Source organism: Equus przewalskii, chromosome 22 (genome assembly GCF_037783145.1).
Source record: "Equus przewalskii isolate Varuska chromosome 22, EquPr2, whole genome shotgun sequence".
NCBI classification, from domain to species: Eukaryota; Metazoa; Chordata; class Mammalia; order Perissodactyla; family Equidae; genus Equus; species Equus przewalskii.
The window spans coordinates 27,529,248-27,551,887 of NC_091852.1; the positions used below are offsets into that span (position 1 = coordinate 27,529,248).

The window sequence follows — 22,640 nt, forward strand, 5'->3', positions numbered from 1 at the left end:
GCTTCATTGGACACAGGCTTTATTGTTTTTTCTTGACCTACAGGCTTACATCTTGATGTCAAATTCAAATTTTTTCCGTTTCTCCATAACACACAGCATCACAAGGCAATTTGTACAATTCACACAGCTAAGAATAAAGAAGGGAGGTCAGTTCAATCTAATAATCATCTTAGTCAGAACACTAATTTATAATCCAAAGAAGATAGGATTTAATTGCTTCTCTATGTATTATTACACATTTTCTACTTATCATTGTGTTATGCTTACAAAGTTTTCTTCCTTTTATTCTTTATTTTAAACTTATTTTTTCTGATTTTAATGCTTTTCCTTGATGCCTTACTTCAACCAGTTCTTCAATAATCTAAAATATTGTACAGATATAATATATAAATTCCTTTTCTTTTCTTCTTCTACCAAAAGTCCCCTAGTACATAGTTGTATATTCTAGTTGTAGGTCCTTCTGGTTCTGCTGTGTGGGACGCCACCTCAGCATGGCTTGATGAGTGGTGCTAGGTCCATGCGCAGGATCCAACCTGGTGAAACCCTGGGCCACCGAAGACAAGTGAGTGAACTTAACCACTCAGCCATGGGGCTGGCCTCCAATGCATAAATTTTTTTATAGTTAAAGTAGGACCATTATTTTGAGACTGGATTCAGGCATTGATTATATAACTCTGGGGGAATTTTTAATTACCTGCAAATTTATGGAAATCAAAACATCTTTTCTATTATCATAGGATACTGACACTTTGTTAAGACTCCTAATTTCATGGTATATGGAAATATGACTTCAGTAATTACATAAACATGACTTTAAATGAGCAAAATCAATTTTCAGAAATAATTAACGATAAATTAGATTTATATAGAGGTGAAATTTTTAAAAAACTAAAGACACTATGTTAATGGAATTTTTTAGCAGTTATTTTTGATGCTGAGCATTTTACATGCTTTTATGTGTATATGGAGAGCTGGAAAGTAAAACATATCCAACAGCTGTTACCATATTAAAGATGTGAATATTTGCATTAAAAGGGATAGAGTTTAGCACAATAGTAAAACTCACCAGTGTAAAGAGTCAAGCCTATTAACAGTCAAGAATACCCTCCAAACACACTAAAACTCTCAGCAGTACAGATGGCAGCCTCTGACTTACTAAGGATCATAAAAGCCCTTTTCCTTTCTTAGCCTATGCTAATCTATATATAAACTAGTAAATCATGGAACAGTATTCAGCAAAATAATTATCCATGTCTTAGGGTCTAAAGAATAATGTAATTAGGGGTCTTTCTAGTTTGTTCTTCCAGGGAAGCTCATCACCTCCCTTGCAGAATGTACTCCTCTGCAACTGTCCCATAAGTTAATGGGAGCTGAAGCATTCAGATGCCTGAGCAGAAGCCTTCAAGTCAACCTTGAACCTTCTCCACACAAAGCAGCCCCATTCAGTGATCAAGACCTCCTTAAAAATTTCTCAAATCAGTCCCGAATCTACCATCCCACTACCACTCCCTAAATCCAGTTCTTCACTATGTGATGTCTGATTGGAATCCCTTCTCTAGAGTCACTCCAATCCATTCTTCATACCAAGGTAGTCTTTCTAAAGCACACCCCTGGACAGGTTAGATCCCTGTTTAAGAACTTCCACAGGTTCTGAGTGACATACAGCTTAAATTCTGAAGTCCTTAGCCACCTATACACCATCAGTCATCTTTGCATCTACAAAGATGCTTCAATATGTGGTTCATCTAATCTTTTTTAAATGAATTGAACTAATGAATAAATGTTGTTGAAAAAAGTTCATAAAGAGAAATCATGGAGTAATTCCTCCATATAACATGGGAGCTAGAGAACAGATGACAGAAACTGCAATGTACAGTGTACTAAAACTTTAATACTTTAACACTCATTATCATATGGCTTAGTAATTAAGTATGTGATCCTGAAATTACAACTACCACTGATATTCCACTTTACACTGATGAGCATTACTTAGTACATAAGCTTCTTACACATCATTCTCTAAAATATCCCAAAAAGCTTCTAAGCTCCCTGATGAACAGTCCTTCCATGGAAGATAATACTCCCTCTGATGGCCTGGTTACTCAGACAATGATCACTCACAGATGTGCAAAATGGCATGCATTTAATTTAATGAAATTGCATCTATCAACTCAGACACTGTTAACTCATGTCCATTTCCACTCTTGTCACTTATTCTCAGCGGTCTGCATGATTTATTTATTTGATACCTACACTGAAGAGTTTAAAAACTGGTAATGGAAACATGAGTTGTATGTCACATATGTTAATATGCTTAGGCTTAAAGTGTGACCCATGAGAAGACCTGCAAGTAACAGGATAACTACAATAAAAGCTGTCAGGTCATTATGCTTTACATGCAGTATCCGTTTAATTTTCACAAATGTTATGAGGTAGGTACTATTGTTTTCTCCATTTTGCAGACAAGGAAATTGAAGTAAAGAAAGATTAATTCAATAAATCTTACTGAGGGTCTTCTTTGTGGCATGCACTGTGCTATTTGAGGGTAAGTAATTCGCTCACATAGCTAGACTCATACATTTATTCTCAAATCCAGGTCTGTGTGATTTCAAAGCCCAGCTGATAATTAACAGCTGGTAATTACTAAGCCTTGACGCTACTTAACTATCCAGAAGACCACTGCAAAATGAAGAAGGCCAACACATCAACCACACCTAAACATAACTGTCCTTTATCTTGCCAGTCCAAATGATATTTCTTCCCAACTGATCATCCTGTGTCATTCTGGGGCAATTACATAAGAAATCAAGTTTTAAAAATGAGGTTGGCTTCACATGGATGATAAAACAGATGGGATGCAGCTTACATTTATACTCCTTTTACACGGATCAAACAAACATTGATTAAATAATGCTGACTTGTCTTTGTGCAACACATACTCATCCATCTGGATCTATCTGTCTGACTGAACGTTTAACAATACACAGCACAGGTCATTATTTTGGAGCTTGTCAGAATGCTGAGAGCAGTAAACTCAGTAAAGAAGAATAACTACTGAAAATAGGAGAGGTGTAAGAAAATCTTTTGTATTTAGAAAAAAATAAAACTGGCTGAGGAAAATCAAATTTCAATTATCCATGTTAATGAGGCAAAGATATCAGGATGAATGAGACCCTCATTCTCAAAATCCAATTTTTAGGGTTTTCTTAGTGCTGGTGATGACACAGTGTCTTTGCGCCTTTGTTTTCTGGCTCCTCTTGCTGAGATCTTCTCAAGGAAGAATGAAATCCCAATATGGAGAAAGAGCAACATGGGTCTTGAGTGATACAGAAGTTGATTTCCACCTCAACCTCATATTTTTGGCCAGCCCACCATGAACCATGCCTCCTCCTACTGTAAAGTTAAGCTGAAGCCACCCCAATACTATCCAAACAACTTTGAAATGCACCCTTGCTCCTCATGAATTTAATTCCTTCCTACTGTTGGTATTTGGTTTTCCTGAGCTTGACTCAGATAGCTCTACTCATCCTTCTGACTGTTTATCCTAACAACCTTCCCTGGGGTACTCCCTCCTTCCTAGCACTCAATCCAAAATTCTACCCTCCTCAGCGGGAATCCTGCCCAGGTCTTCTTCAGCCTCCCCTGAGGAGAATTTTGCAAGTTGGAAATAAAACAAGCTAGGTTTATTCAACCAAAAGCTGACCAATAGAGGTTTTTTTTTTTATGAGCTACATGAAATTTGTACATTACAGTGTCACAGAATTCATAAACAATGCTACTTCATCATATTTACTTTTGCTTCAACAGGCAATCAACAAGGCCCTTGAAGATGTACTGAACCCTATGTAGCATCTAGAACTTTAGGAAGATGCCAAACCATTTTCCATTGCTCCCCTATCTGCACACTTGGCATAGGACACACTCTCCCTCCTTCCGCCAATAGTTTTTGACTGAGTCAGACTCAATGGCTTTGCCTTACTGAGAAAGAAAGTGAGGAAATAGAAGAAAAATCTCCCTATAACTTAAGACAAGGAAAGTCTCAAGTAGACACATTTATATAGTCTTTAAATTGATGGTCTGAAAAAACTTTGTCTTAGCATAGGTAAATGGAAAAAAAGAGTTACAGATAACTGATGGATTTATAATTTTGCACTGTATTCTTGATAAAAAAGTCAGAATTAAAATATAAATATTTATATCCAGTAGTTACAATAACTAGCCTTTATGTAACATTTACTGTGTTTTCTTTGTGCTTCACATACATTAACTCATTTTATTTTCACAAAGACCCTATAGAGTCAAACAGCTAGCAGGTGGTGAAGCCAGGTTCCCAAGCCTGATTGCCCAGCTGCCATGCTATGGTTCCTCTATGGTCAACTTGGAGAAGATTCCTTGATTATTTCACACATGACTTTCAATGGTTCTCGTGAAGCACAATGTGAGGAAGGCTGGGAACAAAAATCTCTATAGTGCTTCTGATCTATATTTATAAATTTAAACTCAAAGCAAGAGAGTGCTCATAAATTTGCACATCAGATTACAGTCATTGCGGATAATTACATCTTGATATGAGAGTGATCTTTTTCGATGAAGCTGAGGTCATCATCTTTAAGCAAAGTCTTTTAAATATGGTTCTGCACAATTTCAACTTCTCTACTCAGAAGAAAAATATAATTCACATGTATAAAACACCATATAATACCAGTTGCTCTCTGTTCCACTTCTCACTCCACCAAGAGAAAAACCTCAAAATATTCCCTTTGGATACTCATCAAAGAGAAACCACAAAAAAAGATACATCCTGTTTTTGTGTGTGCTTTAAAACAACTAACAAAAATTTAATTATATAGAAGAAATAGACCAGCTACTTGAGTGGTCAAACCATGGGTCAGACTAACCATCCTTTTTACAAGGAATTGAACTTTCAATGACCTTACCCTCTAGAGAAACACTATCTTTCCACATAGTTCCCCATCAGCAGGATCATTTGGTCCTTTAGTGTGGTTTGCCTCCAGATATTCTCAAGTCCTTTCTGAGGTTCAGGAGAGTAATCTGCCATTGACTGTATATTTCTGCAATGAAGACTTTTTTCATTCTTATGTTCATATTCTCTCTCTCCTAGTTTGAAAATGGTAAATTAATATGTATCCATTTGAAAAAGACCTGTATTTGTCTAGTTGGGAAGGGCTATATTCTGCACAATTAGCAAAGGCCTGCAATTGGCATAATGAATACTTTCTTCCAAGAGAAGAACATGAGTTCAGTTGTATCCAATGACGCTTTAAAAACTGGAATGTGAGGAAGGGGTGGAAAGTACGATGATGAACAAGTCTAGAGGTCAGAGCCCAGGATGCTGGCTTTCTCTTTGCCCCTGGTTAGCTTTGGAAAGTCATGTAACTTGGGTATGTTTGCTCTGTGTTCCTTTTTCCTATTAATGTCATCCCAGTGCCAGGTTTGTGCCCTCATTTTCTCTTATCTCTCTTTACACAATTAGTTCTCAAAACTTCCTAAGTCTTTCCCTATAAAAGCACATCTGATGCAGGCCACCATCAGCATCTGAAGGATCAAAACAGGGACTTTCCAAGACTCTCAGTGTTAACTAATGAATGCATGTGGGAGTTCTCCACTTTTAACAGAAGAAAGATGTACAATTTATAAACACACTGCAAAAAGTGTTTCCATCAGATATTTTTGTATATAGTTGAAATTTTTTCTTCAGATAGATTTTTCTTCAGATGATAAAATTGCATCAACTTTGTATGTTGCCCAATGGTTTGATTTGAAATTCTGATCATAAAATATTATGTAACAAATACTTATAGAAAATCACCTAAAGTGATAATTTCTTTATTTACATTATTAGAATTGACACGTAGAGACACAAACAGGAGAAACAATACTCATAGTAAAGCATTCAGCCATGGAGGTGAGTAAATATTTGAGGCAACCCTTTGAGAAACATTTCTTCTAAATTATATCTTGGCAATAAGGATAAATTAATTTCTCTGAGGATAAGATTTACTCCTAGAAGTACAGTCATGTGTCACAAAATGATCTTTTGGTCAATGATGGACTGCATATATGATGGTGGTCCCATAAGATTAGTACCATATAGCCTAGGTGTGTAGTAGGCTATCCCACCTAGCTTTGTGTAAATACATTGAATCATGTTTGCACAACGACAAAATCCCCTAACGATTTATTTCTCAGAACATATCTCTGTCATTAAGCAACACATGACTGTACACTTAACTTATCCTAATTTACCATGGATTCAAAATGACAGAAAACAATGACAACAAATACTGAATTCTTTTTCAACTCAGTAGGACAATGCTACACAATCTCTAGAATGCAGCTAAGCTAATTTTTTATACATGTGCTTGTGGAAAATATTATTTTTGAGAGCCCTTTCAAAGAAGAGTTCAAAAAAGAAGATACAACAACTTTAAGATCTGAAGACTTATAAGTCCCGAGTTTTTGTTATATTCTCTTTATACTGTGTCCCAACATTTTCCTAGAGCTACTGAATGCAGAAGATGGACATTCCTAGCCCCCAAAGGCAGTATTCTAGAGGAATGATCTAAAGGCAGTGATACCTTTTAATCCTAATGTTTTAGCTTCAGCTACTTATCTCCTACATTAAATTAAAGTAAATAATAAGACAGGGATGGACAGAGCCAGCCCTGATGGCCCAGTGGTTAAAGCTTGGCGCTTTCATTGCTTCAGCAGCCTGGGCTCATTTCCCAGTCCTGGAACCACATCACCGGTCTGTCAGTTGTCATGCCATAGTGGTGGCTCACATAGAAGAACTAGAAAGACTTACAACTAGGATATACAACCACGCACTGGGGCTATGGGGAAGAAAAAGAAAAGGAGAGAAAGACTGGCAACAGATATTAGCTGAGGGCAAATCTTAAAAAAAAAAAAAAAAGAAAAGGATGGACAGAATTGTAGTTGATGTTCTTAAAGGCTAGAGTTCATGGAGAATCATTCTACAAATATAATTCACAGACTAGGATTTCTGATGCTATTTGGAAAAGCAAAAGCAATTAAAAATATTTCAGACAGTTTGGGGCAAGAAAATATTAGAAATTTACTAAACTGCTCTGATTAAAAAGATAAAGTTGATTGAATTGGTAGAAAGTAATTACAATGTTTACAAAAAGAATTGTGTATAGGTAACAAAATTATCTATTAAATGCAATCGATGGCAGCATTTAACTGAATAATTCACAATGGCCTCCTTTCTTTTCCATGAATAACAGGGCATTAGTTTTCGGCTCTGAATTGACAAGATGAATGCATTAACTCCCCACCACTTTTGTAAATGTTGACACATGTGTATAGACCCAAAAGCATTAAGTGAAATAATTACATGTAAAAGACCTGATGCAGAGTTGTCACTAAAAGAATGGTAGATGTTTTACTTTTTCTTGCGTCCACCCACTGAATTGTGTAAGAACATCGCTACTTTAGGACAATCTTAGCAACCAAGGAATGCCTGCTTTCTCCCTGATGTTGTGTATCTTACTTGACATTGAAGCATAACACTGAGGCAATTACCTAGTTAATTTAGGCAAAGAAATCCATTTCTGCCCTCCCACTTGCTATGTAACAATATGCCTATCTACATAATTTGGAACCTGATCTACTTTTCTGGCAAAGATAACAAAAAAGGAACACAAATAGCCGCATATATTTCTCACCTCTTCCATTTCATTTGATGCTGGAGACCTGCCCATTCAGAAATCCAGTGTAGTAGTAGATTCAAAAGAAAAACCAACTGATGAATGAATAGCTTGGTTTTGTAATTGTTGTGTGACTTATACTACAACACCATTTTATAAACAACAGTATAAGAAAAATAAGAAAGATAAATCATCTTGGTTTCTGAAAGTTTGATTAGCTGAGTTTTAAGTGATAACATTAATTCATCTTTATTAAATATAGAAATTTCTAACCTAATTTTAAAGCATACTAATTTTTCCTCTTATTTAACTTTGCATCCTGTAGACAGATATATTTTAGGCTTTCGGCAATACCTTGCTTGCCATTTAATAAAAAGCTTCTTTGTTAAATCTCTGTTTCCTCTCCCATATTTATTTTCATATATAAGAGGAGAAACAAATGAATTTCCAAACTGAAATATGAATAAACTTTTGTGAGTGTCCAGTCAATGACTTTCAAATCTTATTTTCTGCTTCAGAAAAATAAAAATTCCACAACTGAAATGAAGTCAGAAAATATGACACCTCCTCCAAGTCTGTGATAGAATACAGAAAATCCCAAACAGCCACTTAAAAAACTCTCCCACCCCATTCCATCCCCAAACGTATTGAGTGCAACTATCTAGTTGAAACACATGAGTTTCCAGATGGGGGGATCATATAAACACCAAAAACGCTTGCTGTTAATATCAGTACTCCTTATAGGTAAGGTAACAGTACACCGTAGTTAATAGGCTTCTAATTAAAGAAGACACACAGGTTGATCATTACTACTTATACCCATGGTGCTCACGTAGCTTCGACAGTATTTACAATATAAAGTGTCACGTATACTCTCTTCTCTCTTATGTGTGACAAACAAACCGGAAACACTAGAACAATTGTACAATTAACTAACCATTTTGACACAATGGGATTTTTCTTTTCCAGTTTTTTGGTTCGTTTGTTTTAATAACTGTGCTCCTCAGAGGTCTCAAGGCTACTATGTTGGGAATTGTGGGATTGATCAGATGGAAAGACAAACAGCCCAGAGTCGAGCTCTGGTATAGGGTGGGTCTGAGTTGGTGGGGGCCTTATAAAACGGTTTAGACCTGCTATCCTAGTTCAATTATTAATAGGACTATCTTTCACTCTCAAAGTGTCCTGGTTTGGGCAATAAATTCTATGACCATCCCAGCTTAGAGCGGGCTCTAACTTCCTCACATTCACATCTATATCTTGGGGTCTCAGTGAGCTTCATGACACAGTGTCATAACCATCACAGCCAGGTGAGTATGTACATGTGGAAATAGAGCAAGAGAGAGAGCAGATGGCAGGTTCTGCTAAATATTAAGTTCACTTATAAACTCTATCATATGAACAGGTGGGCGAGGAAAAGTAAAGATAGTAATTTCTGCAGTACAACACCTGGCTCTACTTATCTACTCTACTGTTGTAAGAATGAGATATTAAAGCCAGAATGAGAGACAGTGGCTGGCCTCTCCCTTGTTCAACTTATCCATGGAGCTGCATAGAAGAGACAAAAAGGAAGAGAGCCGAATATGTGATTCTTAACACACATTTACCCTGCTCTCCACTAAACCAGCAATTTAGCATATTCAAATTATAATTTTTTTCCTTCTTCTGGGGCAGGGTGGAGGATGGGAGGAATGTGGTGGTGCATAAGCTGGATGTGTGTTCAACTGCGGAGGAAAAGAACAAAGTTAAAGAAGTGATTTTACACATTGGTAATTCTATAGACATAATCTTTAATCTTTTGTTTAATATAATATTTTATAATATTTTAAAACTATGATTGAAACATTACGTATAATTATGCTATAATCTCTTTCTTTTTTTTTAGTGCTCTGGAAATGGAACCATAGGTTTATTCTATTGCTTGAATATTACAAATATACAATTCCACCATCACATGTCTTCAAATATAATATGTTCTAAAGTAGGAAAACATATTAACATTCTTAAAAAAAACTCTCTATATTAACATATCTAAAGAAATGCTATGTTAGTCATGAAGTAACTCATAGACACATAGAAAATAGAGGATCAGAGAGGATGGTGACCATGATTATCTGGCCCTCTCAGAAAGATGGTAGCATCCGGTCATCACAGTTTGAAGACATGACTAAAGATAACACAGCAATGAAAGTGAGGTCCCCAGATCCCAAACTCCTCAAGTCTACAAAACTAACCAGGTTCTGGGGTAAAATGACCTTATGAGGGTCCTTTCAGGGTCTGAAGGCCTGGCTTGGGATCACTTTGCCTTCTCCATCTGACTCACATTCATTCCACTGTGTACTTTCTTCAGACTGAAGCTAGTCACTGATTTACTACCTCGTAGGGGTAGACTTGGGACATACCGTCAGGCACTAAACTGCCTAAAAGCCTTGAAAGTGAAAAACATGTCTTTTCTTTGGATAAATGTATAGGACAGCCATTGTAGGATCATTTACAATAGTAAGAAAGAAAAAGAAATAGCCTAAGTAAAAAAATTGTAAAACAGTGCTATTGTTAAAATATATACATATATACCCACACATTGCATATATATAGATATCGCTAGATAGAGAAACATATATGTATACATATGCGTGTGTGTGTGTGTATATATATAAACCTAGAATGTTATACATCAATGATACCAACACTTATCTCTGGGATGTGGGGATTAATAATTATTTTAATATTTTATGTTTGCTATCTGTGCTCTTTCATTTTCCGATCTGTGAACATGGTACTACTTTCCAAAATTGGGGGCAAGAGGGAGTCACAGAACACTCTTCACACTTACACAATGACTCCCTCTATCACGTTAGAGCCAGAAGGAGCAGATTATAGGACTCAATGCTCTTGAGGTTATTTTGTGAAATCAACGTCAAGTTTTTCAATTGGTTTCTATGGTCATCTATGGCGATAAAGCTCAGTGTCCATTTATGACCAAGGAAAAATCCTGAAAGGGCCAATGCAAGACTAGACTGTCTCCTTCTAGCCTCCTCAAAGAATGGTATTGAGAAGTAATCAGGTGAAAGTCCTTCTGATTTTGATGATAATGATGAGTTCATCATCATTATGTACTGAATCTCATGTAATCCTTAAAACAAATTTAGGTAGAGAGTGTTATCTTCATTTTATGAATAAAGAAATTGAGGCTTGGAGGAGTTAAGACACTTTCCAGACATCACCCTGGTAGTCTGTAAAGTAGTGCAGCTGGAATGTGAACACAGGAATTTCTACCTTTGAAGTCTGAGCTCTTAACCACTACACTCTACTGCATATATATAAATTAAAACTTTAAATTCGCTATGATAAGTTCAATTCCTCACTTCAAGACTATGGACAGTAAGGAAAACAGATTAAACACCAGACTTCTCAGTTTGGTTTAAAGATACATTCATCCCACAATACTTTTTATTCCCCAAATTTTTTGAAAATGAAAGACAAGCTGTAGCTTTCTATATGGTTAGATTTTAACACAATTCTTATCCAATTAAATAGACTAGGATAAAAGAGACACAGGATTTCAGTGTCTCTCATTTCCACCCTCCCAACCACATACCTCTCCTTCTATTTTTCCCTCTCCATCATACACACACACACCACAAATTCTTCAGGAAAAGAGAGAAAGCTGATACACAATTATTCCTTGAAACTGAAAAGCCACAGTGGAGCAAAGGATAGAGTAGTGCTGGCAGGAAGTACTGAGAATGGTGAGACCAATAACTCATGAATAACAAGTCTGTACTAACAGTTTTAATGAGTATTCTAATGGTTTAATGGATGGCACTTTAATAGGATTTCTAGTACAATCCTTCTGAAAGCTTGTCTTCAATAAATCTGTCATTAACAAAGAACTGAATTGCTTCACCACATAACCGTAGTTTACTGAATCTGAACACAAAAAAAATTATGGCAGTTGTCATCCTGTATTACCATCCTTGTCTCAAGTATTCTGTTAACTATTGTGAGAGAGACAGCTACAGGCTCAAAATGTAGGTTGCCAGTGAAAGTGGCATATTCATACTAAGGGGATGCAGTAGACATTAAACAAAATATAACAGAAAGCTAACAATTGTCACATTATGTGCACAAAGACAAAAGTAGAAACAATAACTGTGATCCAAACACATAGGTGTGTGAACACTGAAACCTGAAGGGCTGGCTGGAGTTCTCTTTGAAATAGCTGATTGAATTCTTTGGGTGATTGGCTTTTTCAATACCTATAGCACTGTTTCTACATTTCCCTCATACTTATTTTATATTGTCTTGTTTCCTGTGCTTACTTAAAGTTCTTTAAAGTCAGGGATTGCCATGCTATGTTTCTCAGTATGCATACCACCTCAATATGAATGCTGAATTGGTTAAAATCAGTCCTAGTGAATAATCCTACACTCCAGCTTGGCTCTGTTTCTCTCTATCCACGGCAGAAGGTCTCAATTCTGACTTTTTCACATTGAAATACCTTTTGTTTGGAGAGAACTTTGGTATCTTTTCTATTCTTCTAAATCCTACCCTTCTTTCAAGGTTCAGCTCAAATCCACTGTTCCAATCCAGCTCTGCCTAGAGATTTCTCCCACACATTTTCACAAGCATCCACCATCATACATTATAGTGTGGACCATCCAGTTGAAAATGAGTTATGCTTAGCCTTGTAGCATTTCTTCTTTTAAAGCTGTTTAAATTCATTATTATAATGTATCTTTTCATTTGATAATTCCTTATTTCTCAAACTCTATTGTAAATTCCTGAACGAAATACTGTCTACTACATATCTTTGTAATCTATAAAATGGCTAGCCCAGCGTAGATGCAAGTAAAATATATTGATATAATTTTAACAATTTCAGATTTTTGTCTAAACTTCTGTAAAAGACTTTTGAAATTGGGAAACTCATTTCTTTTGTAATTACACTTTCACCCCGATTTGTAATGCTGAGTCTTAAAATGATTACAAAGATTTTGAACCTGAAGGTAACAGACTGATGGATTTTTCAGATTATCTTCCACATCAATGCTGATAGTAAATTCACTGACTTTATGGTGATCTCTATTGATTATCAAGACTACTGAACATAACCCATTGGCTAAGCTATAGTTCATTAAAATCGTACAAATTATAAAAGGCCTAGAGTATGTTAGAGCAATAAAAATATTCCTTCTCAGATCCAATGTTGGAAAAATTTGATTAGACATACCCTGCCTAGGGGATCTGTATACATCTATTTACAAGTAATGTGACCATAAAAACAAATCCTTCTTTTCAAAACTGAAAGCATTATCATCTAAGCTATCCAACAAAAGTAAACAGAATTTTATTCTGGAAAAGAAAAATAATTATATTTGAGTTCATTTAAATTAGCTATTATTTATTAAGAAAAAATATTAGATTATACACTCTGCTTTTTATTACACAGCAAAATCTTATTTACTCCAATTTGAGGATATGCTTTGATAATTTAACAAGATAGCAAACAAAACACAAAGAGGCTAAACAATCTTATAAATAGCAAACACAAAGGACAATGGGTAAAGTAACAAATATAAAGGACACGTCCTAATGGATGGACCTTCTTTTACCAATATAGATATTAAGTAGGTTAACTTAATCAATGATTTATAACAAGGGGAGAACATAAAGAAATCTATATGATATTTTAGCATCTCATATTTTTGTTTGGAGGTATATATTTCATCCAGTTAGGGAATTTTGGTTGAAATTACAACACAAAATACCATGCTTGATAACTGTTCCCACAGTTTAGAGAAACATTAAGAAATTCTGCCACAGAAACATAAGAAAGAACAAATGCTGTTCCTTAATCTTATTTAACATCCATTCAAGTAACAGACTACAAGAAAGAGAAATATGAATTTTCTCTAAAATGGGTCCATCCAAAAACCTAAGAGTTTAAAGGATTTACTTTTCTGCCCAAGACATTAGCAAATATAAGAACAGATTTTAGGTAGCTGCTAGCACTCTAACTGAATTTCTAAATCCTGGTATTGAATGTTAGAAAACTAAAAAAATCCCATTGCCCCTCATGTGGTGGGTATTACAAATATAGACAAAAATTCAGGTCATATTACACTGGAGTAAAGCTCATAGCTGCACGATATTGGAATCCTGACAAAAATTCAGTTATTGCAGCTTTGGCCTAAAGTTTGGCTAAAAAACTGAGGAAACCTTTAGGCTCAGAATTCAAGGGCAAGGATTATGTATTATTCATCTTTGTACCCCCAGAGTCTAGCAAAGTCCCTGGCACATAATAAGAACTCAGTAAATATCTGTAGCATGAGATGAACTGAATATAAAGCTGGAAAGGAAAACAAAACTCTAACGAAAAGAGCATTCATGTTCTTCAAATTTTTTTAGAGGTAGCCAATATTTTTAGAATTTGTCTTCCATTGTTCTCAGAGATATGTGGAAGAAATGAGAGGCTTCCTTTCAGAGTTCATTTGTTTATTCTCTAACGAAAATTATAATCCTTGGTCTGTGGCATCACAATCGGTTGCTGTGGGAATGATTATAGATCAAAAACAAAAAGATTATATCCCTTTTCAAGAGCAAATGAGTAGCAAGAGCAGATGAAGTCTTAAGGAAACAAAGATGTTCTTTTCATGAAAATATTTTTATGCTAAAAAGGCAGAGAGAGAAATACTCAAACTACTAGTGTTTGTGAAACCTCCTGGCAGATTTTTAGCTTTGAAGAAAGATGATTTTTCCCTCCAGAGTTGGCCTTGAGATATGAATACTCCAGATCATTTTTCTTTATAGACACAGAAAGTAGGAAAAGTGAATTCTGCAAGCAGCATTCTTCTGCTGATTTCAGCCAGAGGAATGAATGGGCCCTCTATCTGCATCTGCGTACAGAATCGCTGTCAGGAAGCCTGATCTCCTGCAGTGTCCCAATAATATATCGCCCAAGGGAAGTCCACCAAGAAAAGCCAAAGGTGGATTCTCCACCTACAGAGAGGATCACTGCCCTTGAAGTTGCTGCTCCTCTGTCCCCATAGGACCTCTGCTGCAGTACAGAAATATTATAACCTAGTGAAGCACCTTTATTCACGACTTGATAAATGATGTCCATCTTGATATCATGTGACTCTGCTTGGGAAGAGTGAGATGCAAAGAGCAAAACAGATTCCTGTTTCATTTTTTAAACTGATTCCTACCTTCATTCCAGAAATATTTACCAGGCTCGTCACAGGGATACCCCAATAAATATGATACATTCACTGCCCTGAAGAAGCTTCGCTTCTAGTGGAAAATGCACAAGTAAATTAATGCAGACTGCAGTCTTGTAATATCATAGATCCAAGCACAGCAAAGAACAAATCTAATCTGCCATATACACAGTGACAGGCACTTGTCTCACCTTAATACTGGCCTTCTACTCAAGCTTTCCCCAGACTCCGATGCTAGCATTTTCAACAGCTCCACAGTGCCATTAGCGCCCTCCTTCAGGTGTTTAAAAGTGATACAAACAAGACTCCACTCATATGTGGAAGTTAAACGTGTAGACAAAGAGAACATTAGTGGCTTCCAGGGGAAAGGGGGGGTAAGGGGTGGGCACAAAGGGTGAAGTGGTGCACCTACAACACGACTCACAAACAATAATGTACAACTGAAATTTCACAAGTTTGTAACTATCACAGTCCCAATAAAAATTTAAAAAAAAAAAAGCAATGCAAACAAAAAAATACAAACCTTCACAAAAATGTAGGGGGAAAAAGCCAGTAATCTCCTTGATTCTTTATGATATATCTATTTACTATTCAACTATAAAGTATATCCACTGAATTGTACACTTCAAAATGTTGTACTTAATACACGAATTATACCTCAATAATAAAATGATAAAGAAACATAGATAAAATATATCACGTACATTTATTTTTTGCCTAAAACCATTTTGTTCTTTCAATCAATAAAAATCAACTCTCTTATCACAATCTTTGATACCTACCTAAATTTCTAGTATGGTTTACATTTTGGGTTTTCATATAGGAAGTAAAACTTCTTGGATGTTTCAGGTTAACCTGACTTTAACATGTATTACACTACAGTTTTGTTTTCAGAGAATATTTTCTTTTATTCATTAGTCCGATTTTACCTAGAGGAGTGTACCCAGAAAACATCAGCTTTACATAATGTTGAATGTGAAACTGGCTAAGTGACTTCAGCCACATCACTTAACTGCCTGCAAAATGTCTTCTCTTTAGTAAAACAACAAAGGTGGACTAGATTAGAAAATTTTAGGAATCCTCAAATGTAACTCCACAGTGGAAACTTGATGACACTGGATTCAAATTTAGGAAACTTTAGAAAAGATTCTTTTTTTTTAAGATAACAGGAGAATCCTTGAGGTGTGACAGGAAGGATCAATACAGAAGGAATAGAAAAGGAACAAAAAAGGAAATCAATGCCCAGTTGTATGGCAACACCCACCAACTCCACTGCTTAGGCTGAAAATTTTCATTCTCTTTATGTCTCAACCGATGACAAGGTGGTCAATTAATTACCGTGGGGAAAATCGAGAGCAAGTTCTCCCACCTTCGCTAATGCAGCACCCTAACTGCTCTTAATACAAAGGGAGGCAGCATTTCACTGCTCATTAACTGTGCTGATTATGGTTTCTCAATCACTTCAGCCATGTCTGCACTTCCGAGTTACAGAACACCAATAGGAGACATTAGACCTAAGCCTGCAGGGTGGGGGTAGGGACATCACCACCACAATGAGAATCAGAAAGGGAAATCTGGCCTCAGAACCTCATTTTTATAATATCTACTTTTAATAGTGTTTTATCATCATTCGAGAAACAGAATTCTAGGGGTTAGAGAAAGAGAGGTAATCTAAAAAGGTCACCCTGTACATTCACCCATCTGATGCCTAACTTCCACCTTGTCAATCCAGCTCGTTAAGCTATATGCCATTTGACATACTGTTCACTTCAACAGAAATAAAAGCTGGAACTAAAATAAACAAAACAATAACAACAATGAACCCTGAAGCTAATGGAAATGAATATAAGTAGGCAATGAGTTTGTATGTTCCTGCAATATTGAAATATGGCAAAGTTCTTCTGATTGTGAAGTAACAGCTTCTGTTTTATCAAGTCATTTAGCAGCTTTTATATGAATTAAGCTGCAGAAACTTAAAAGAGGATTTTGCATATATGAAAGAATGCTTTAAAAATCTTAAGGATGAAGGTCACTTTATACCTTTTTAATACATTTATGAAACAATTTATTGTAGTAAGCAAATTGTCCATTCATCATGGGTCTTATACAAATGAAGTTGAAATTTGATTGGTGATATGCAGAAAGGAGGGCATTTTGCCAGTATATGTCAACATTTTTTTTTTTTTTTTTGAGGAAGATTAGCCCTGAGTTACTATCTGCTGCCAATCCTCCTCTTCTTGCTGAGGAAGACTGGCCCTGAGCTAACATCTGTGCCCATCTTCCTCCACTTTATATGTGGGACGCCTACCACAGCATGGCTTGCTAAGGGGTGCCATGTCCACACCCAGGATCCGAACTGGTGAACCCCAGGCCGCTGAAGCAGAATGTGTGACCTTAACTGCTGCGCCACCGGGCCCGGCCCCATGTCATCACTCTTTAATCTTCAGGATTAAACGACTAAGTAGACCCTGGTCTACAATTTAAAATGTCAAGACATGAAAAACCCAATACCAAGAGTAATCTGAGAGTTAAGACTGAGTCTTTAAGCCCTCCAATTCTTCAAATATCTGCTTTGGCTTCCTCTCTCTGCTCTGTTTTCCTAGAATTGGTCAAGATTAGAAGACAAATGCAGTCACTATCATATAGGAAAAGTTAAGAGAGTCAGTTTGGCGAATTGATGATTTCCAGTCCAACTAATTAGATATATCTCTCTATGTTCAACAAGGTTAGAGTGGAGTTTTCAGATATAAACTGTAACCTTTCATCATCTTCGAACTTGCTAATTTTTAATTAAAAATAAACAAGTACATGAAGGGGTAGGCTGATTATAAAGGATCTTACCTAAAGGAAACCAAGTCCTTTTTTGTTGTTGTTCAAAGAATGTCCATGACATTGAAAAACAAAAAACAAAATATAATTTTATCAATCAGAAATTTGAGTCAGTATGCCTGATTTGGAATCAGAAAATACTCACGAATATTATGCAACCATCTTGATAGATAATGACATAAAATTTTTCTTATTTTAAGATCTTAATGAAAACGGTTGTGGAAGGAAATCAACCATCAGAAGAAACTATTTATAGTGGTCAGAACATGACTCTCACACGAAGCCATGTGGGTTCATACCCCAGTTCTGCCACTTACTAGCTGTATGACCTCGGACAAGTTACTTAACTTTCCTATGGTTTAGTTCAGTCCCCTCTTCTGTAACATTGGAATACTGGCAATAGTACCTACCTGGAAGGACTGAATGAGTTAATATATGTAATTTGTTGTGAAGATTTTAAGTGCTATGAAATGTTTACTATCATTATTCTTGCAAAGCTCTTTCTAGACTGTGAAGCCCTACAAAAGGCTAGGTATTATTATTACCATAATATCAAAATGTTGTGCAGTTTAATACCAAAGAAGGAGGTATGAAGGAATATTCTGCAAAACAGGCAGGAGGGGAAGCGAGGGAACAGGGAAAGGGAAGGAGGAGAAAAGAGGGAGGAGGGAGGAGAAATGGGAGAAAGAGTGGGGAGAGGGGAGAGGAGAAAGAAAGAGGAGGGGAAAGGAGCTGGTGGGGGAAGGGGATGAGGCAGAAGGAGGGAAGAGAGAGGGAGACGAAGGGAGGGAAGGAAGAATGAACTAAATCAACGACCTCCAGGAGCCTCTGGCTGGAATTTGGATGACTGATGAATGCCAACCATCAAGGAAATTACTCAACAAGTAAGAAATAATGCAGTTCTGATTATGCTGCATGCATGAACTTTTTAGTTTAAAGCCAAATACTCAAATTGCTGCATCTGTGATGACTAAAAGACCAATGTTTCCCAAGGCAGAGCCACATGCACAAGTTCATGTCATGTCTTATTGCTTACATCCTTCTCTTTTATTCTTTCTGTACTTCCCAACATGGAGGTGTGGCCAACAATTATTTTTCAAGTAGAATGACGAATGTTTAGCCCCAGTAAAAAAACCATGGCAAATAATACTGCCACTACCATTTACTAAATTTAAAAAGAAATACATAAATAAAGACATAAATGTTGGGCAGCAACAGGCTCTCCTTGCCCTAGTCCTTGTTGCAGCATTGTTAGAATTCTCCGCAAAAGTTGTATTCATGAGTGACATGAACACAGATGAATTTCATTGGTCCCTGGAGTACTCGCAGCTTTAGAAGTAGAGGCAGGAAATCATTTCCATGACTGGAGAGTACTTTTGAAATTACTTAGTGCAGACTCCTTGGCATGTTGTCATGCCCTTTCATGGGTATAATTAGCTTTCCCACCTCACCTCTCAGCAGCAGGACCCTCACATTGCAGTGACAGGCACAGAACACATTGGGGGGGGGTCTCTCAAATAAGCCATGCTCCTTTCTCACCTCCATGCCCTTGCATGTGCATCTCCCTCAGCCTGGGGTCTTGCATTTCTAGCAAACTTCAGGGACTCAACTCAGATGCTCTCTGGGAAGCCTCTCCTTAGTATTACCCCTTCTTAAACTCCCCCCTCCCGACACCCACCACATTCTTAGAATTATTGGTTCTCTTTTCTGTTTTTCCTAAGAGACTATGGGCTCATCCAGGGCAGAGTTTATTTCTTGACCATTTTTTATTCTCCAGTAAGTGTTTGTCAAACAGATGAAGGCATTCAAACTGGTCTTCTTATAAATAAGGAAACTGAGATCACACGAGGTTGTCTAGGGGCATTAAAGTTCATAGCAGAGACACGAGGACAGGCTCTACTCATGAGTGAGAATGACTTTTTCTGGATAATTAATGCTGATTTAATTTACAGAAATTCCATTGTACAAAATATGAAAAGAACTTTGCAGATATCACAAGGACCCTCCATCTTCGTCACCACTCACCTTCTCTTAATCACTTTTAGAGAGCTCCTTTTGGGAAGTAGGCGAGGGGAATGTTGTATAAGATAAAATGACTTGTGAAAAAAATTCAGTGTTACTAAATGACGAACAGGTAGGTCGTGAGTATAAAAGTTCACAATATCAAGGGCCACTTCTGTTGGTGGCTTGCTCGCTTTCCAGAGAAAGGCAAGAGGCCAGGTGGCCAACACATGTTCATCTTCATAACAACCTTATGAATACATACTAATATTCTCATGTCAAGTAAGAGAGAGCCAAGGCAAGGAGAGGTGAAGGAACTGGGAAAGGGGTGAGCAGCACAGCTACTAATTGGCAGAGTCAAAATATGAACCTTGTTTTTCTTAACTTCAAAGCTCCTTCCAGCATCTGCTATTGTATCCCTCTAAGTGCACACTTACCACTCTGGCCCTAAAATCCCAACTTCATTTTAAATTAAAATAAAACTCAAAAAGCAACTTCTTTTTTTAGTTCTTGCCATAGCTTCTTTGAAGTCAAAAGTTTGCTTTGGAACTAGAGGCCCTTCAGAATTAACTGTTTCCTGAGAGCCTTGGGCTCCACATGGGGGCAGGTGGAAAAACATTCTGGCCAACGTCCAGTGATGGTCAAGGACCAATTAATTACAGTGAATTTGTGTGAGAACAAGGATTGAGAAACAGAAAACCAGAGCTATATGAGATCCTCCCAAGATGATTAAGACTCCCAGAAGAAAGCAATAAAAAGCTCAAGTATAAAAGAAATGGAGTTTAACAGTGGTAAGGAAAATGTTTGAGGTTAAAGAAAGCGGGTAAAAGAATAAACAGTTAAAAAGTCCAAATAAAAATAAGCTTTGAAACTTGAGAATTTGGCTGCAGTTTATGTTCTAACAACTACAGAAATTCAGAGGATAACAGACTATAAACACGTAGACACACACCCTGGTTTTGGATGTAACATTTCTTCCAAGGTGAGCTGCTGTGTCTTTGTGTCCTGCTAGATTTGTTTACAAGACACAGAACAGCAGCCAGCTGGGAAGGGACTCTCTGTACTTTTATATCTTACTTGGTGAGGCTGGTCCTTAGCTATGAACAAAGAAAGCATCTTCTCAGATTGCCAATTGGAAGGCCCATCTTTACTATAAAAACAGCCCTGGGAGTTTAATCAGTAGGTATTCTGGAGTTAAATCTGAGGGGTCTGGATTAAAATGTATTCACTTCTGTACTGTCTAAAGATAATAACAGTCTATTTTCTGAGGGAAAAAAGTCTGACAATAAGGCTTCACTGCTGATAGATCAGGGGGAGATGTCGACCGAGAGAAGCAGCTCTTTTTACAGAAAGCCACTCTTTGTTCTGTTCGCTCCTGTTGTTGGTACTAGCAATTTTGAGCACAACAAAGAGTTTCTGTGAACTGGAGATTTAGTTAGAAATCAATCCAGACAAACACTTTGGTTAATCATCTGCTGCGTGCCCAGGGGTGAGCCTGTTGCCATGTGGTCAATGGCATGCAGAGAAGGCATAACACCTGACCAGGAGAAGCTTATATTCAAACACAGGAAACGATTCGCATAAAAGGAAGGGCAAGATAGTAAGTGCTAACTGCATTAGTTAAACTAGCAAGTTTTCATGTTTTCTTCCTTTATTATTATTTATTTTACTGGTTTAGCAAAGCCCTAGGGCTTTGACCAAATACAAAGATGAGAAGAGGCCAAGGTCACTGATTCCAAGATACATTTTTTTTCACCTTTTAACATCTCTGAAATTGATGGCATATATTTGATGAAATAATAGCTACTAAAACTACTGAGTACTTGTATCAGGGAGTCTCCTAGCCATTTTATATGTATTGATTTATTTTTAGTTACCTATGAGGTAAGTACTATGATTACTTCTTTATAGAGATGAAGAAAGCAAAATACAGAGAGGTTCAGTTATTTGCTTATGGTCACACAGCTTGAACCAGGGCCAATCTTAGGCAGCTTGACTCTAACGGCCTGTCTACTTGGCCACTGTGCCATACTATTCCCATTGTTAGCTCAATGAGCATAGGGCTCTGAGCGGCAGGCAGAGGGGTTTGGACTCAATGTGAAGCAGGAAGACTGCTCTGTTCTTAAGGAAGTGGGTAATGACTCCTCCACCTGCACCCTCAGTCCTAGAGGGTCAGGGGATTCCACTTTGGAATAGTAAACTTAGCCATTCATCCCCCTCGAAGAAAGTTCACTTGGTTTATCCAGCCCAGGAGGGATAAACAGGTTGTTACTCTTTTTATTTCATGAAATCACTCATTTTTCTCATTCCATTACACAAACCACCATACTTGGTTCAAAACTTTGAAAAAAACTTTCTATTTCTTGTGGCTCATGTGTCAAAAACATTTTAAAACGGAGGCTTTTCTCTTGTCTATTCCATTCTTCAACTTTGCATAAGAAATGAAAATAGGTCTCTGTCATCTACCACTTCCTTACTTCAGGAAGATGCCGGAGCCACTTCTAAGAAAAATCCAGTGCATTCAAAGCTAGCAAAAAAGTCAGGGGGGGGGGTGTGTGTGTGTGGTTTCTTGTTTGCGTCTGTGTAATGCTCTAATGCATGTCCACCCTCATGAGTTTACATATAAATTATAAACTAATTGAAAGCAAATATGACAAGTAGTTTTGCATGAGAAATTCTTGGAAGTTTACAAAACATTTAGCAATGAAGACTTTATGACTACCAATGTCCTCTGGCATACCTGGTCAAATATACCTTTTTCTAGGCAAAATAGAAATGTTTTCCTTTGTGGTCATTGCTTTGATGACAGACACTTTTGTCCCTTTTATGGAGAAATACAATGTTTACCAGTGGAAATGAAGAAACTGTCTACAATGAAAAGAAATGCATCCTTAGCGTG

The 22,640-nt window shown here is 36.9% G+C and overlaps 1 protein-coding gene across 50 annotated transcripts in view; it reads right to left on the reverse strand.

Annotated features, from left to right (window-relative positions):
- The window catches only part of PTPRD (protein tyrosine phosphatase receptor type D), a 2,079,533-nt gene that overhangs the window by 71,703 nt on the left and 1,985,190 nt on the right, over positions 1-22,640 (reverse strand). The window lies entirely within an intron of this gene.